We start from the raw sequence: 14104 nt of genomic DNA, 5'->3' as shown, positions 1-14104 counted from the left end.
GACAATAATCTTCTCAGTGCTATATATTATCTTTAAAATATTAACATAATCAATGAACTGAATATATACAACAAGATAAACTAATAAGACCAAGGAAATTAAAGTTATTAATATCACCAGAGAAAAAAAACACAAGAGAACCTCAGAGTGAAATGCAACAAATTCCCCACACCATCGTTGCTGCACAGTCGCAGTACAGATCATGTTGCTTCAAGGGGATTATTCTCTTCGGCTTTTTCAGGGTCACTATAGTTGGAAAATAAATCCAGTCTGAATGTTCATAACCAATTAACCTAGTCTTCGCCTTTCAGGCTCACTGGTCACAAACTGCCTCTGCAGGAGTGATCTAAATAAATACAAATTTCCTCTGTGTTATAAGCTCGGTAGATTCTACCCTTATTTTAATACTCCTTCTCCAGGTTGTTCTAAAGCAGGGAAGAAAAAGGTCATGAAGTAGCTAAGCTGCTCCCTTTTTTTTGTATTCCTAACAAAAGGAAATACTGACATGTGCTCTCATAATGTCCCAAACTGCATCAAAGACAATGAATTACTCAGAAATGAATTCATTTTGTGAATTATAACAGCGCTATGTATCATATCAGGCAAGTGACAGATGCTGTTAAAATACCTGTGAACAGATTTGTCCCAGGCTTCCTTCTAAAGGAGCTAGCCACCATACTCTTTGAGAAAATGCAGTGATTGCTCTGTGAAGTTCTGCATGTAAATCCTTAGCTCATGAGTTTTAGCACTGAGTAATGGAGAAACATATTAAACATCTGCTATCCAGTACATTAACCACAAAACACATGCAACTAATTGGAAATTGTGATACAGCTAATTATATTTCTTGTTATTAAATGAACAGTGAGCATTAGGCACTCTTGTTGGCCAGGTATTTTTAATCAACCCATTCAAACATGTTATGATACACATCTGGGGCGAGTGGGAGTTGAACCCAGACCTTTTAGCACAGCGGTAACAACACTACAATCACCTTGTATTCTTGTTGTCTGGATACTTTCTAATTAGCTTTTTCAAAGATGTCATTACACATTGCTGGAGCAGGTCAGACTTGAACCCAAGTCTCCTGACTCAGACACTACCACTGCACCTCATGAGCCCTACTCCTAGACTCTTGCAGGGAGACATTTTATCAATCAGCCTGTACAGACATTTTAATATACACCTCTAAAACAAGTAGAACTTGAACCCAGGCCTTCTGGCTCAAATATAGGGACACTACCAAAATACCACAAGACCCTTGTACTCTTTTTGTTAAATACAGAGAAACCTGAACCAAAAACAGAAAATGCTGGAAAAACACAGCAGGTGTGGCAACAGCTGTAGAGTTAAAAACAGATGTAATGTTTCAAGTTCACTGAATCTTCGTCAGAATTCATGTTGGCAATAGGATTTTTAAAAAATTCATTCATGGGATGTCAGCATTGCTGGCTGGGTAGCATTTATTGTCCATGTCTAATTGCCCAAATGGAAGTTAGGAATCAATAACATAGCTGTGGGTCTGGAGTCACATGTAGGCCAGACAAGCAAGGATGGCAGTTTCTTTCCCTATTAGACATCAGTGAACCAGGTGGGCTTTTCTTGACAATCAGCAATGGTTTCATGGTCATCATCAGATTCTTCATTCCAGACTTCTATTGAGTTCAAATTTCACCATATGCCATGGCAGGATTTGAACCCATGCCCCAGAACATTACCTCGGTCTCTGGGTTAACAGTCCAGCTGTTAATACCACTAGGCTATCGCTTCCCCATAAAGGACCATAGGAACCAGTGGAGCCCAGTTAGACCATGTGGAAACTCTTACAGAAAGACAATAATAAAGGTAAAAACAAGGACTGCAGATGCTGGAAACCAGAGTCTAGATTAGAGTGGTGCTGGAAAAACACAGCAGGTCAGGCAGCATCCGAGGAGCAGGAAAATCAACGTTTCGGGCAAAAGCCCTTCACCAGGAATAGAGGCAGGGTGCCTGCAGGGTGGAGAGATAAATGAGAGGGGGGTGGGGTGGGGAGAAAGTATCATAGATCTCACCAGTTTCCTCATTTCCCCTTCCCCCACCTCACCCCAGCTCCAACATTCTAGCTCAGCACCGCCCTCATGACCTGTCCTACCTGCCTATCTTCCTTTCCACCTATCCACTCAACCCTCTTCTCTGACCCATCACCTCCATCCCCACCCCCATTCACCCATTGTACTCTTTGCTACCTTCCCCCACCCTCCTCTCTGACCTATCACCTCCATCCCCACCCCCATTCACCCATTGTACTCTTTGCTACCTTCCCCCACCCTCCTCCCTGACCTATCACCTCCATCCCCACCCCCATTCACCCATTGTACTCTTTGCTACCTTCCCCCACCCTCCTCTCTGACCTATCACCTCCATCCCCACCCCCATTCACCTATTGTACTCTATGCTACTTTCTCCCCATCCCCACACCCCTCTCATTTATCTCTGTACTCTGCTGGCACCCTGCCTCTATTCCTGATGAAGGGCTTTTGCCCGAAATGTCGATTTTCCTGCTCCTCGGATGCTGCCTGACCTGCTGTGCTTTTCCAGCAACACTCTAATCCAGAAAGATGATAATGTTTATCTTTTTAGCTTTATTTCTTATTTTCCTAACTTACACTTACATTATGTCTATCTGTAATATAGTTTTTCTGTTTTTTTGTACCTAGGTACTTATTCCTAAAATGGAGCCATGTGTTGGCAACATTATACACTTATCACTGCACTCCTGTTCTTTTGTAATATGAATACACATGACAATAAACTTAATTCTAATTCTAATGTAAACATGGCTAAAATGGTTTCCCTTATGTATGGCTGGTCCTCAGGTTTGGTTGGATAACCCTTTGTTCACAGAAAAAATTCTAATATGGGGTAGCACCGTCACATGTAAGATTCAAAAAGAATACTTTGACTAGTTATTTTCCTGTTATGTACAACGTCAGGAACAAGAAGAAAATATTGTCATCATGGCATCAGCTTAAAACCCCAAGATACATTTCACTCGAAAGCTTTTGCACTTCAAGCTGAAACTATTTTCATCCCTTTTCCTAGTAGTAGCTGGAAAACTCGGAAATGCAGTTTGACAGCAAGATTCAGCTGAAGTTTTTACATTCTGCTTCCTTCCTAGTGAGTGGACAGGGCGATTGGGTGAAGGAACATTTTATTTAGGGGGTGGAGAGATGACTGAAGGTGATACATAATGAGAGGAGAGAGATTATTGATCAACAGCTAAATGAATTTGCATTTTTGTTAAAGTTTCACAACCATCAGGGGACCATCCTTAACTGAAAAATGGTTTCCATGCACCAGCGATTGCTGAATCCTTTAGGTGACATGCCAGACGTCACAAGGCATGGAGAAGATGGCATGGGGCACTGCTACTGACTATTTCCTCCCTGCAATCCCCTCAGTTCAGCCTGGCACGATCCCTTCCCAGCTGTTGCTAACAGGCTGCAAACACCCCTCGTTAAAACTGACAGATAGACATTCGTTTTCCACATTTCTCCATCAAAGGAAACCTGGTGTTGGTTTAATCTCCTTGCCTCAGAACATCATTCCCCAGTTTTTCTTTTCACCCGAAGGCATTGCTTCCAGTTCTGCTACCTTCACTCTTGCCTTCAAGGCCAACTTTCTTTTCTTCTTTCTCGTCATCTTCTTCCTTTCCTTCTTCTTCCCTTTCATTGCCAAGCAACTTCTCCCTCCCCACTGCCCATTTCTGTCCAACTCCTGCTGTGAGTCAATGGTGGGGATTCCAACCATTACAAACTGTTTCCATGGGAATTAATACCTACGGCGTGCCAAAAGCGAAACCTTGCCTGCTCAAAAGGAGTGATTCTGGAAAGAAGAAAGACAGAAGTCACACGACACCAGGTTACAGTCCAACAGGTTTATTTGAAATCACAAGCTTTTGGAGTGTAGCCTCTTCATCAGACCTCATCTGGTTGAACTATAACCTGGTGTCGTGTGACTTCTGACTTTGTCAACCCCAGTCCAACATCACCACCTCCACATCATGGAAAGAAAGACCAAGAAGAAGGATCAAGGTTATTTTTGCCTTTAAACACTAACACACATTGGATTTGATCTCTAAAAGCCCAACAATGAAACAGTCACAAAATGAAGAGCAAGAACTGTTGACATAACAATATCAAAGTATGCTCAAAGGAATCTACCACTGGGATACAGTCAAGAATTGTCATTCAAATAAAGATGCAAAGACTCTGATTAATAATTTTTAGGGTCTCCAAAATTACAGAAGCTGTATTTCAGAACTGATAATATAATCAAGCAGTTGGAACCAAACATAACTGATAATTACAAAGTACTCAAGATAGGATAGTGAAGATGATGTTTGGTATGCTTTCCTTTATTGGTCAGAGTACTGAGTACAGGAGTTGGGAGGTTATTTTGGGTTGTACAGGACATTGGTTAGGCCACTTTTGGAATATTGTGAGCAATTCTGGTCTCCTTCCTATCGGAAGGATGTTGTGAAACTTGAAAGGGTTCAGAAAAGATTTATAAGGATGTTGCCAGGATTGGAGGATTAGAGCAGTAGGGAGAGGCTGAATAGGTTGGGGCTGTTTTCCCTGGAGCTTTGGAGGCTGAGGGGTGACCTTATGGAAGTTTACAAAATTGAGGGGCATGGATAGGATAAAAAGAAAAAGTTTTTCTCTTGGGTGGGGGAGTCCAGAACTAGAAGGCATAGGGTTAGGGTGAGAGGGGAAAGATATAAAAGGGACCTAAGAGGCAATTTTTCACACAGAGGGCGGAGCTTGTATGGAATGAGCTGCCAGAGGAAGTGGTGGAGGCTGGTACAATTACAGCATTTAAAAGGCATCTGGATGGGTATATGCTTAGGAAGGGTTTAGAGGGATATGGGCCAGGTGCTGGCAAATGGGGTTTGATTGGGTTAAGATATGTGGTCGGCATGGACGAATTGGACTGAAGAGCCTGTTTCATGCTGTATATCTCTATGACTAACAATTTTCAGAATGGAAGGAGCTTTAGAAAGTGCAGTCAACAAACTTTTAGAATCAATAAGTTGTGCCATATTCATCTACTGAAGTTCATTGAGAATATAACTGGAGGAAGCTTATCTATTGGATTGAATTTACCTGAATTTTTAGACAGGCTTTGAAATTAAGTTTCTGTAACTGAAACTTTGTGGCGAATTGACAGAATAACTTGATTTGCATTGTGGCAAATCAGTAAAATAACTGAATTAGATATTGACTTAGCAGTCAAGAGGCTCATTTTGGTTCATTTATTGTTCACACTATTCAAAATCATCAAGCAGGGTCTATGTATTAATCTCAAATTACCTGCTGGCACAAAATAATGTGGCTCAATGGTTGGTACGATGGAAGGCATTGACAAGGCTGTACACAAAGTTAAATGGATGAAGAAATAATTTAGAGCCTTTGAAAGTTATTGTTATAGACTACACCTTACTAATGGAAGTCCTTTGAAAACCACGTAAGGGTTTGATTATGATTATAAAACCAGTAAATGCCAAGTTGCGTGACTTGCATTTCAAGGATATTTCATCAAATGACAATGCCATTTGTTTTAGGTTGGTACACTTTTATGAAATATTCTTTCAAACAGCCCATGCTTAACAAATCATTGAAACACTACAGGAAATTTTAAAAAGTTTGACAAGGCTGAATGGGATTTTTTAAATTCTATGGGTAGTCTTTCGAAGATAAAGAGCATGAGCTGTGATTTACAATGTTAAGAGGAATAAATAAGTTAAAGGTAAAGTCATCTATGAGATTAGGTCTGCTTGCTCATTAGAGAGAAACGACTGGTGGTGGTTTAACCCAATGATTACCACACCTAGGCAAGGTGAGAGGTTGAGAAAGACAGTCCTTCAGTGTAACTTACCTGGAATGGGAATTGAACCAATGCTGTTGCTACTACATGACATTACAGACCAGATTTCCAGCCAACCGAGATAATCAACCCCTAGTGAATAATGTAAAGATATGGAAACTATATTTTTATGGATGGGAGAATGAAACAGTTCTATCATGCTCAAAGTCTAGAGGAATTTTCTCATATACATATGGGAGGATATATTTCAAATAACTTCAGAAGAAGGCACATTATATTGTTGGAGCCATTGAATGGAATTGGATAAATATAGCTCCTTCAACTTACAAATGTACTCAGTTTGTTAAAAACACCAATGGTTGCATAGGAATTTATAAATAGTAATAAATAAAGATATTGGTCTCCCTCTCCTTCTGAAAGTCTGAAGCAAAGCAGGATATGTCTCATCTCTCTCAATTATTTCTTTTGCAAAAACAAAATTCTTCTTGCTTCCAAATTTGATACCACCATTACCTCCCTAGGCATTCACCAACTCCTCGAAGAAATAATCAAACTACTCTCTCTGTTCAGCCTTCCTTTTTAAAGTTTGAGTTCATGACTCTAGTTAAATTATGGATGTGCCAAAGATTTGCTTTAAGTTCATTTTATCCATACCTTTTACATTCTTGGTCTATTTAATCTAACAAGCATGGCAGCTATGTCCACAAACAACATGTAATTGATCAACATTCCTATCTCAATGAGTCTTCAATCATTGGAAGATGTATCTGTTTTATTTCCAAATACTGCCATGGAATCTTACCAGTCCATTTGAACCAGCAGACGGGATTACAGTATTTCTTAGTCATGAGAGCAAAACCACATTATAATACTTCGTTGTGTATTTTTTTCCCTGGACTGTTGGAGGCTGAAGGGTGATCTTTTAGAGGTCTATAAAATCATGAGGGGCATGGAAGGGTAAATGGCCAAAGTCTTTTTCTAGGGTAGGGGGCACCCAAAATTAGAGGGCATGGGTTTAAGGTGAGAAGGGAAAGATTTAAAAGGGACTGGAGGGCAACTTTTCCATACATATATGGAACGAGCTGCCAGAGGAAGTGGTACAGGCAAGTACAATTACAATATTTAAAAGACATTTGGATAGGAACATGGATGGGAAAGGTTTAGAGGGATATGGGCCAAATGCAGGCAAAGGGGTGGGTTTAGTTTGAGAAACCTGGTCATCATGGACGAATTGGGCCGAAGGGCCCGTTTCTGTGCTATAGGACTCTATAAAAGATGCTGCGAATTTAGCCAAGCTCCAACAAGATATGGGTAAGCAGGTAAAAATGTTACACATAAATAAAGGTAAGGGTTATTCAACAAAGTGAGTCTAAAATGTTTGTCACATACAGTTAAGAAATATTGGAATTAAAATTGGTGGGGAAGGTGTCCTAAGTGACCACCTCGAACCCCAGAGAAATGGTAGAGATTGCACATTTTTTCTGAATTTTATGCAGATCTACAATTGAAATTTCTACAGTCAGTCAGTCAGGAGAACCTCTGTATACCTCAATTGAAGATGAGTATTAACAATGAGGAAGCCTCAACAGTGCCAGTTTTAACTATGGGCACTTCACAGATGAGGTAAAAACAATGACTGCAGATGCTGGAAACCAGATTTTGGATTAGTGGTGCTGGAAGAGCACAGCAGTTCAGGCAGCATCCGAGGAGCAGCAAAATCGATGTTTCGGGCAAAAGCCCTTCATCAGGAATCACAGATGAGATTGACCTCACCAGCTGACAATACATGGAAACCTCTAAGCTTGCTGGACTCATCCTTTCTTCGCCTCAGAACATTGAGGGTCAATTTGGTAAACTACCACCGGTGCTAGCAGGATTAGTCAGCTCAGTACCAATCAGATATTGAAAATCTGGTCCATTTAACTGAATTATTGCTGCATAAATTCAATGAAACTCAAAGCTTAACATTAGGGCAAGTAGTTTTTTGTGCACAAGTGACAAACAAAAAACAGGCTAAGCTAATAGCAAACTGAAAAACTTACCATAAAAATGTTGTTTTCAATTTAGTACCTTCTTCTTCCAAAGACTCCAAATGAACTGAAATGTAGTTTTTGTCTATGAAGTTATAGGAAGACAATGGAGGTTTATAAAGCTTGTCCAGCAAATGCCTGCTTTCAATGGCACTCAGTTCCATTTACCTTCTCCTCAAAACTCAGACAAAATACCCACACTAGTGTCTGATAAGCTAATTAAGGAAACATGTTCACTTATGCATCAACTTTTCCGAGGTGTCACAATGCCTCGTTTTCCTGGAATATTAAATAGCGCTTACACAATGCATGAAGCATTTTAACCTTGGACAGGATCTTGAACTTAAAAATGAAGTAATTCATTTACAGTTACATGCGTAATTCTATCTTCACTCTAGCCTTGGTAAGCTGATATATTTTGCATTACATTAGACGACTAGTTCCAGATATTTAATTCATTGAGTTGCTAGTCTTGTTTGTTTAATGGAAATGTTCTTGAGAAAAACTGATATTCAGATCAAACCTGTCACCAAACTCAAACTCAATGAATATTAAAGTACGAACTGTTGTTGAAAAGTTTACTAAATATTCACTAATTACATTCAGCAAGCAGTAATACAAAGACACCTGGTCTCGGATCTAAATATGAATGCATTTTGAACACTTACAAACAGGGTCGCTCCAGTTTAAAAGGTAGGCAGAGTTTGAGCTGCCTTTACTCAAAGTAACAAGTAAGTGCACATAGGCATTAAGATAATGTATGCCATATCAAATATATAGAGAGCAAAATCATCCAGCCACACCTCTAGCTAAACAGAACAGGTAATTAAATGGAAACTGTACGTTCTAGTGTGATCCTCTAATCTAAAAATAGTAGGTTTGATTTTCTAATTTTCTCCACCTTGCTCTCACCCTTTAAGAATCACCACTTTGTTTCTTTTCCGAACATCACCTTCTTTTGCTTAATGTCCATTCTTTTTGTTTGTGGAGTGCTTTAGGGTATGCTTGTTGAGTAGAGGCACTATAACCTAAAATGCTTCTTTTAGTTATGGTTATCTGCAAACTTATTTTTATTCATTCACAGGATATATGTATTGCTGTCAAACCCATCCCTAATTGACAAGAGGACATTCCTGTGGGCCTAGAGTCACATATGAACCAGATAACGATGGCAGACATCTTTCCTAAAGGAATCAGTGAACCAAATGGATTTTCTCTAGCAATCATTCCAGACTTTTCGCTGCTAAGGCGGCATTTGAACCTGGACCCCCAGATTAATAATCTAGTGATAATGCCACCAGGTTATCACCTCCCTGATAGAACATATGGAAAATTAATTTGATTATAAATATAAAATGCAATACAATACCCAAAATATTCTCTTTTAGATTATGGAACTCTCCACCATTAAACACAACAAATACATTCTGTGGCAAAGGACAGAGATGGCTCATTCATGATTGCAATAAACATCATACATTATCACCCATAATTATTTCACATTGGATTGTTTGGCAATGGCATATCTGAGTTTACAAAATCAGGTGAGATTCTAGATTAGAATGGTGCTGGAAAAGCACAGCAGTTCAGGCAGCATCCGAGGAGCGGGAAAATTGACGTTTCGCGCAAAAGCCCTTCATCAGGAATAGGCTCTATTCCTGATGATGGGCTTTTGTTCAAAACATTGATTTTCCTGCTCCTCGGATGCTGCCTGACCTGCTGTGCTTTTCCAGCACCACTCTAGTCTAGACTCTGGTTTTCTGCATCTGCAGTCCTTGTTTTTACCTAAAATCAGGTGAGAGACAACCCGAGCTCTAAAAATTTCAGCCAAGGATGTAACAAAACAGGATTTCATGAAATTTTATTTTTTTGTAGAATACAAAGACATGAAGAAAAGCAAATCTATTTAGCCCATCAACCTGGCTAGCACATAAATCACACAAACTTACCTCTGCAGCCTTAGTGCTACAATTCTAGTTGTGTGTAATTGTATGGACATTGATTCAAGTGAGCTAACCAATCTGCGTAGACACAGACCAAAAGGTGCAGTAGTTGGTTTAGGAGGCATGTCTTGTGATGTGCAACTATATAAGTAAATATAAAAGTGTACAAAGATTGGCTTCAGTTCTACCTTATGCTTTCTAGAATAGGTCACAATATTCCTGTACTCCCTGCTGAATACAAAATCGGTTGATGCTTGCCTAACGAACTGTGATACTTATCAATAATTTAAAGAAGAATGTCACTCAGAGGAGGGAATAAAGAAGAATACCTCCGGCATTTCAATATGTCCAAACAGTTGGCAATTCTGGTTTTCAGGGCAATTTAACAATCCACAACAGTTTTTCCTCCTCAGGAGGAAAGCCAGATTACCAAAGGCAACAACTACAATTTAGCCCAGGCTTGGAAACCACGTCCCCACAAGGTGCAAGTTACACGGGTCAGTGTTTCAATCATTAATATTCAGCAATCCCAATTAGCAGAGCCAACACTATGATTTACTGCAGGAAGATACCATTTTTGATTAATACATGTTTCGGTATTTAGGTGCCAAGGTCAGATTTTTGCATGCTCATTTCTCAATGCCACTTTTATGATACTAGAGTTTTTTTGATTGAAAACACAAAGCTCTACTCACTGAATAAGTTTCCAAGGAAAACTTGTTCAGCTCAACTTAATACAACAGTTAACTAAGGTAATAGAAAAAGGGGCTTGGGAGCATTCTTTTTTCCTCTTGGACTACATTCAGTTATTTAAACTGAAAAACTTAAAGGTGGCCTTAATGTATTAATAAAAGACAGCTTTTAAAAATAAGCAGCTGTACGGCTTATTTAAGGAGGCAATCCTTTATTGTCTATCCATCACAATCATAAAAAATTTTTTGTAATTTAAATTAGGGCCATTTAGGTCTCACGATGGTAGTGGAAAGCAGATTACGGTGATTTAAACATGAAGTTGCATGGAAGATGGGCACAGATTTGGTGTATTCCCGACTTGCAAGGACTGGGAAGTTGGAGATAAAACTTCAGCTTCGTCAAAGATGAGCTTTCGGAGGAGGATAGCGATGAAGACAAAAGCGGGGGTGGGCAATATCTGTGGATGTGAAGCAACTTCATCACTTTCTCACGCCGAAGGTATTCTTGCTACTCTAATTAAGGGCACATTTGAAGATATCACTGAACAGTGTGAGGTACTGTCCATACATTTTTCTTTTAAGTTTCTTAGGGCAGTGATTGTCAGTTTCGCTTCATATATTTACAGTTTTATAGGTGACATCTGAGCTCCCCAAGAGGCAACAAGATGAAAAGCTATCCCCTATTGGTAATATTTTAAGATTAGGGCCTTTCGTTGCGTGCAGCAGAGCAGATTACTCTGACTTCAGGCACTTTAAATAGCTCTAGAATTTATTCTGTGAGTATCCTGATAAGATAAACTAGAGCCAATCATGAGGTCACAGTCAAATGCTGCAGCACTTGAAGTAAATGTCAGGTTAGATCATGCGAACGTGAAGAGACCGAGATAACTATACAAGCTGGTCATAAGAATAGTAAATTCCTATCTGTGAGGCTTTCATTATTATAAATAGATTGATGAATCATTGGTTCATTAGTTGTGAATCGAAACTGCCATCAGAAAGGAAATGCTAAAGTTAGGTGATGCTTTATCAAAAGAATCAAGAATACAATATTACAAAATCAACTTGTAAATACATAATGATTTCACAGTTGCAACAATGTGTTTTTTTGATGAAACTTCAATTGTGATTGAACAATAAAAATGTATCATTGGTTTTTTTTTGCAAAATATTAAAGGTCAAATTTATTTATTAGAGTCATTTATGCAACATTTATCTATGTAATGGTTTCCATCTAGTTCATGGTGTCTGCAGGATACAAAACAGTGTACAGGATACTGAACCAGATTTTAAATTAAGCATTGTGCAGATCATCCAAAAACATTGAACTAATCATAAAGTGCTTAATTGATCAATTAAGAACATAATGAAGAGATTTCCCAATTTTTCTTTCATGGCCATATTCCTTTTACATGTACATTAACAAAAATTTGGCAGATCGACATTAATATGAGAAACTGTGAAACTGTCCAAATTTGGCAAGAGGAATTTAAAAGAAGCAGAATATTATAAAAGTGGAGAGGTTTCAGAAGTCTGTAGTACAGAGGGATCTGGATGTTGTGGTGTGTGAACTAAAAACTATGCAGGTTCAACAAGCCAGCCTCAAGCCAGCCACATTCCTCAAGCCAATGAAAAGATTAGGAAGGCAAGTGTATAGTTGTCATTTATGAAGCAAGAATGGAATATAAAAGTTGGTAAGCTCTATCAAAGTTGTAAAAAGCACTGGTGAGACCAGGTCTGAAGTAGTCTGTACATTGAAAGGAAGGAATTAGTTCAGAGAAGGTTCACCCAAATGATTCTTGGGATGGAAGGATTGTCTTGTGAGGAAACAAGTTAGCCTTGCATCCATTGGACCTTAGAAGAAAGAGTGGTGATTTTATTGAAACATACAAGATCTGATGGGACTTGATATGATTGATGCTAAAAGGATATTTCACCTTATAGGTAACCTGAAGGGATTATAAATCATAAAAGAATAGTGTGGAAGTCCAAAAGGACACTGACAATTGGTGGAATGAGCAGATATGGGGCAAATGAGGTTCAGTGCGAGGTTGTGCACTTTGTTCGGAAGAACATTGAAAGATAAGAGTATGGAACAATTTTCTATGAGGGTCATTATTCTGTGGAGTTCTCCTCCCCAGAGAGCAGTGGGAGCATAGCAATTGTATATCTTAAAGGCAGAGTTAGATGGATTCTTGATTGACAAGGGAATCAAAAGGTAAAGAGATAGACAGGAAAGTAAGGCTGAGTGCTCGGTTCCACAACTGTTCACCATCCCCATAAAAGATTTGAATATCAGAACCAATTGCAATATTACCAAAATTGCTAATGACATGGATGAGAACATAAGGTGTGAGAAGAATACAGGAAACATTAAAGACAGCTGAGAAAGGCTACCCAAGGTGTGCATGGTAACTTGCATATGAATGCAGAAGATGTGGTCAGAATTATTAATGAACTTTTTGTATGTCCTCACAAAGGAGGAAGACGATGCAGGCATTTAATTTAAAGAAGAGGGTGTGGAAGATTAGATAAAATAGGCATGAGAAAGGAAGTGTTGAACGAACTGATGTTCTCATAGATAAGTAAATCACCAGGGCTGGACGGATTGTATCCTGAGCTGTTAAATGAAATCAGGGAGAATACTACAGATGCCCTGAGGCTCATTTTCTAATTTTCACTGGATACCTGGTTTCGAGGCTGGTGAAATTTGTACCATTATTCAAAATGGGTTCAAGAGACAGGCTAAATATCTATGAGCCAGTGTGACCAGAATGGTGGGAAAATTCCTAGATCCAAACTGAGACATAGGATTATGTGTTACTTCAAAATGCATGGATTAATCAGCACAAACAGGATGGTTTCACTGAGGCAAGATTTCTGTCTAAATTAATAGAATTTTTGGGTGAAATAACAAGGGGAATTGATGAAATTAGTATCTATGTTGTCAACATGGATTTTAATAAGGCATTTGGCACGGGCCTACATGGCAGACTAGTTAGAAAAATTAAAGTCCATGGGATACAGGGAATATGGTGTGATCAATCAAAAACTGACTCAGTGAATAGAAACAGAAGATAACAGTCAATTGATGTTTTTGGGAATGTAAATCCAGATGGTGTGCCACACACGGCTGAGTGTTGGGTCCCTTGCTGTTTAGAACATAGAACATAGAACATAGAACAATACAGCACAGAACAGGCCCTTCGGCCCACGATGTTGTGCCGAACTTCTAACCTAGATTAAGTACCCATCCATGTACCTATCCAAATGCCGCTTAAAGGTCGCCAATGATTCCGACTCTACCACTCCCACGGGCAGCGCATTCCATGCCCCCACCACTCTCTGGGTAAAGAACCCACCCCTGACATCTCCCCTATACCTTCCACCCTTCACCTTCCACCCTACACAGTGGTGTACACTAATGATTTAGACTTAATTGTGGGAGGCATGATTAGGAAATTTGCAGATGGCACAAAAAAGTGGACAGAGTTGATAGTGAAGAGGACAGTTGTTGACTGCAGGATGATTTCAGTGGTTTGGTTGAGTTGGGTGGAATAGTAACAATGGAATT

At 39.3% G+C, this 14104-nt stretch overlaps 1 protein-coding gene across 28 annotated transcripts in view; it reads right to left on the bottom strand.

The window, feature by feature from the left end:
• The window catches only part of sorbs2b (sorbin and SH3 domain containing 2b), a 323367-nt gene that overhangs the window by 209590 nt on the left and 99673 nt on the right, over positions 1 to 14104 (bottom strand). For 2 of the 28 annotated variants that reach the window (XM_088000735.1, XM_088000765.1), the window contains exon 1: positions 7908 to 8062. The exons of 24 other annotated variants lie outside the window; for them this stretch is intronic. The gene's annotated coding sequence lies outside the window, so the exon portion shown is untranslated. Of the gene's footprint in view, positions 1 to 7907; positions 8063 to 14104 lie in introns of those variants that run through there. 2 more of the 28 variants (XM_088000740.1, XM_088000776.1) reach the window with 1 other exon arrangement.

Source organism: Chiloscyllium plagiosum, unplaced genomic scaffold (assembly GCF_037043375.1).
Source record: "Chiloscyllium plagiosum isolate Xiang-an unplaced genomic scaffold, Cpla_swu_hap1 HiC_scaffold_2, whole genome shotgun sequence".
NCBI lineage: Eukaryota > Metazoa > Chordata > Chondrichthyes > Orectolobiformes > Hemiscylliidae > Chiloscyllium > Chiloscyllium plagiosum.
Note: the sequence above shows the minus strand (reverse complement) of the source record. Positions and strands in the feature narration are given on the sequence as shown.